General features: G+C 66.1%; 1 long non-coding RNA gene across 1 annotated transcript; it reads left to right on the top strand.

The window, feature by feature from the left end:
- The first annotated feature begins 2,699 nt into the window (after positions 1-2,699).
- Positions 2,700-3,898, top strand: LOC125433126. Its single transcript, XR_007244598.1, has 2 exons — positions 2,700-3,051; positions 3,156-3,898. It is a non-coding gene; the product is annotated as an uncharacterized LOC125433126 (long non-coding RNA).
- Positions 3,899-4,555: the final 657 nt, after the last annotated feature.

Raw genomic sequence — 4,555 nt, 5'->3', positions numbered from 1 at the left:
GGGGGGGGTGGGGGGGGGGGGGGGTGGGGGGGGGGGGGGGTGGGGGGGGGGGGGGGTGGGGGGGGGGGGGGGTGGGGGGGGGGGGGGGTGGGGGGGGGGGGGGGTGGGGGGGGGGGGGGGTGGGGGGGGGGGGGGGTGGGGGGGGGGGGGGGTGGGGGGGGGGGGGGGTGGGGGGGGGGGGGGGTGGGGGGGGGGGGGGGTGGGGGGGGGGGGGGGTGGGGGGGGGGGGGGGTGGGGGGGGGGGGGGGTGGGGGGGGGGGGGGGTGGGGGGGGGGGGGGGTGGGGGGGGGGGGGGGTGGGGGGGGGGGGGGGTGGGGGGGGGGGGGGGTGGGGGGGGGGGGGGGTGGGGGGGGGGGGGGGTGGGGGGGGGGGGGGGTGGGGGGGGGGGGGGGTGGGGGGGGGGGGGGGTGGGGGGGGGGGGGGGTGGGGGGGGGGGGGGGTGGGGGGGGGGGGGGGTGGGGGGGGGGGGGGGTGGGGGGGGGGGGGGGTGGGGGGGGGGGGGGGTGGGGGGGGGGGGGGGTGGGGGGGGGGGGGGGTGGGGGGGGGGGGGGGTGGGGGGGGGGGGGGGTGGGGGGGGGGGGGGGTGGGGGGGGGGGGGGGTGGGGGGGGGGGGGGGTGGGGGGGGGGGGGGGTGGGGGGGGGGGGGGGTGGGGGGGGGGGGGGGTGGGGGGGGGGGGGGGTGGGGGGGGGGGGGGGTGGGGGGGGGGGGGGGTGGGGGGGGGGGGGGGTGGGGGGGGGGGGGGGTGGGGGGGGGGGGGGGTGGGGGGGGGGGGGGGTGGGGGGGGGGGGGGGTGGGGGGGGGGGGGGGTGGGGGGGGGGGGGGGTGGGGGGGGGGGGGGGTGGGGGGGGGGGGGGGTGGGGGGGGGGGGGGGTGGGGGGGGGGGGGGGTGGGGGGGGGGGGGGGTGGGGGGGGGGGGGGGTGGGGGGGGGGGGGGGTGGGGGGGGGGGGGGGTGGGGGGGGGGGGGGGTGGGGGGGGGGGGGGGTGGGGGGGGGGGGGGGTGGGGGGGGGGGGGGGTGGGGGGGGGGGGGGGTGGGGGGGGGGGGGGGTGGGGGGGGGGGGGGGTGGGGGGGGGGGGGGGTGGGGGGGGGGGGGGGTGGGGGGGGGGGGGGGTGGGGGGGGGGGGGGGTGGGGGGGGGGGGGGGTGGGGGGGGGGGGGGGTGGGGGGGGGGGGGGGTGGGGGGGGGGGGGGGTGGGGGGGGGGGGGGGTGGGGGGGGGGGGGGGTGGGGGGGGGGGGGGGTGGGGGGGGGGGGGGGTGGGGGGGGGGGGGGGTGGGGGGGGGGGGGGGTGGGGGGGGGGGGGGGTGGGGGGGGGGGGGGGTGGGGGGGGGGGGGGGTGGGGGGGGGGGGGGGTGGGGGGGGGGGGGGGTGGGGGGGGGGGGGGGTGGGGGGGGGGGGGGGTGGGGGGGGGGGGGGGTTCCCTACCAGCATGGCCAATTGGCCATGCTGGTAGGGGCTGATGGGAATTGTAGTTCCTGAACATCTGGAGAGCCGCAGGTTCCCTACCCCTGCTGTAGACCAATTGGCCAGGCTGACAGGGGCTGATGGGAATTGTAGTTCATGAACATCTGGAGAGCCGCAGATTACAGACCCCTGCTGTAGTCATTTATGGACTTGGGACCTAGCATACCATTACGGTTGTCAGTTTATTCTGTGACATACCACATACACGGAGCCCCTCGGGGATCGGGCGGTATAAAAATTGAATGAATAAATAAATAAATAAATATACATACACACACATACGTGGTTTATGTGTTTGTTGTGACACTTTGATGGTTATAGAAGAAGAAGAGTTGGATTTATATTTATTTATTTTATTTATTTATTCTTTAGACTTTTATATCGCCATATCCCCCTTTCTCTCCTGTAAGGAGACTCAAAGGGGCCTACAAACTCCTTTCCCCTTCCCCCTCACAACAAACATCCTGTGAGGTAGGTGGGGCTGAGAGAGCTCTGAGAAGCTGTGACTAGCCCAAGGTCACCCAGCTGGCGTGTGTGGGAGTGCACAGGCTAATCTGAATTCCCCAGATAAGCCTGCACAGCTCAAGCGGCAGAGCGGGGAATCACACCCGGTTCCTGCAGATTAGAGTACACCTGCTCTTAACCACTACGCCACTGCTGCTCCCCGCTTGATGTTTGACATCCTAATCACAGTATTAAACCTAGTAGTATTTCCTTCGGGCTTCTGCATTGATTCATACATACGATTGTTTCCATGCACCCAACAAAGACTGTACTATCTGAGACTTTTAAGGAAACAACTGAATGGAAAACTCCTGGTGTCCTTTTACCGCTGTGCTATAGAGAGTGTCTTAACCTACTGCATCTGTGTATGGTTCTCCAGTTGCACGGTGGCAGATAGGAAGGCGCGAAAGGGTGATCACTACTGCACAGAGGATTATCGGCTGCCCTCTCCCCTCCTTGGAAGAACTCTATCATTCCCGAAGCCTAAAGAAAGCCCAAAATATTCTGAGAGACCCGTCTCATCCAGCACGCTCTCTTTTTGAACTGTTACCATCCGGCAGACGATACAGGTCTACCAAAACTAGGACAAAGAGGCTCAGAGACAGCTTCTACTCTAGAGCTGTGGCGATGCAGATCTCCGCGGCTTCGTGTTGATGTGTTTGGGGCTGTGTAGGGATGGGTGGAGGAAGGGGAAAGTGAGGATGGGGTATGAGTCTGAAATTGTGTGCATCGAGGAATGCTGCTGTAAATTTCGTTGTGCGTGCACAATGACAATAAAAATGCTTATGCTTATGCAACCCTGCACTGCTGTGTCTCAGCCACGGTCACGGTCCCTTTCCTGCTATCTGGTAAGGCAGGGGCAGAGGGGCAGGCCTCTCTTCTGAGCCGCTGCAGGGATACGTACTGCCAATTTGGGAGGTTGTAACCATCTTTTTCCTGGCCAGGGAAGACATAACGTACCGGCTGCCGGAACTCGACCAGCGAGGCTCTGATGAGGAGAACCTCGACTCGGAGACCTCGGCCAGTGCTGAGTGCCTGCTGGAGGTGCGGGGCGGTCAGGAGGAGCACGCCGCTCAGCACTGAGGTACCCAGCCTCTTTCTTGTCCCCCTCGTCCCCGGACATCCTTTGCGGATCCGTCTCGGCACACCCTCACTTTGGATTCTGTTGTCCTTTCCCCCCCTTTCCAGTGCCTTCGTCCAGCCGCCGGAGATTCGATGGGCTCGTCGAGCGTTTTGCAGCTCCCAGCCACGGCAAACCGCTTTCCCTCCGCTTCGGTCACAAGGCACTGGCGGTCTTCCCTGACCCCCTGAGGGGAGAGCGCTTCGGCAAACTCCGGCGACGTCCGCAGCTATTCTCGGAGGGTCTCTGGGGCTGCCGAGCTCGACGAGGACCTCTCGGCACGACGCTGCCTCTTCTGGCTGAGCCGGCAGTGGGGGGCGGGAGAGGGCCTGTGGGTGGACAGGAAGGGCGGCCTCCATGTAGGTTACACGTGGATCACCCGCAGGAGCCGCCAGACGGCTGCACACGTGAGCCCTGGGAAAGCCCCTCTGCCCCCTTTGCTGGCAGGCGAGCCTGGTACTTGGGAGTGGTTTTGTTGGGCAGGAAAGGTCCTGGCTGTGTGCGCTGCACAGCCCTTCAGGAAAGCCAACTGGACTCACCCAGCTTCGCGCTTTCTCTCGTGCCCTGGCTTGCAGCAGCAGTAGCAGACCCCCGCGGGGCTGAAAGGAGGCCCGCGGGGGCAGTGACTGTTTTTGCTTTAACTCTTCTCAACTTGCTCAGTCCTCTTTTTCGATGACATTCCAGGTGGTTTACAGAAATTCAATTTTGTAACGGCCATTTGATCGACGGAGACCAAAAATATATCTTGTTGTTTATACTAATACATTGCACTTTTTTGGAAAAAAAAATACACTGCTCGTGCCTCGTCCTTGATCAGGCGTCTCTCTCGCACACGCACGGAGATACGAAGCTGCCGGCTACTGAATCGAGCTGGTCCCTCAAAGTCAAGAGTGGGCTACTCAGATAGGCAGCCGCTCCCCATTTACAGGAGCCAGTAGGGAGGCCGGGGGAGGGCTGGGCTCAGGGGGTGCAGCTTGGATGGGTACCGCTCCTGGGGCCAGTTCCTGGGGAGGGCAGAAGCCGGCTTGCAGGGTGGCCGGTGGGAAGGGGGGGCATGGGCGCACACTGTTTCGTCATCCAGGGACATGGAATACCTCCATCCCCTTTAGCAGTACGCCACTTGCCGCGGGGAAACTAGAAAGTGAAAGTGGGGCTTGAAGAAATACATCCAGATAAGAAATCTCGCTGAGACAAACATTTCCCCCCATCGTGCAGCGGATGCCTTGTGAGAAACTGGCCACCAAGATGGAGCTCCAGCGGAACTGTCAGAACTTTGGAGAATTTTTGACCATGCTAGCAGGGGCTGATGGGAATTGTAGTCCATGAACATCTGGAGAGCCACAGGTTGCAGACCCCTGTAATAGTGGCTGGGGGGGGGAGCATGGTTAAGAGGAAACCCCCCTCCCCTGCTGCCTCAGACTGCATTTTCAAACTCCCCACTCCCAAACAGATGACAGTAGCCCAAGGG

This window comes from Sphaerodactylus townsendi, linkage group LG05, assembly GCF_021028975.2.
Source record: "Sphaerodactylus townsendi isolate TG3544 linkage group LG05, MPM_Stown_v2.3, whole genome shotgun sequence".
NCBI lineage: Eukaryota > Metazoa > Chordata > Lepidosauria > Squamata > Sphaerodactylidae > Sphaerodactylus > Sphaerodactylus townsendi.
Note: the sequence above shows the minus strand (reverse complement) of the source record. Positions and strands in the feature narration are given on the sequence as shown.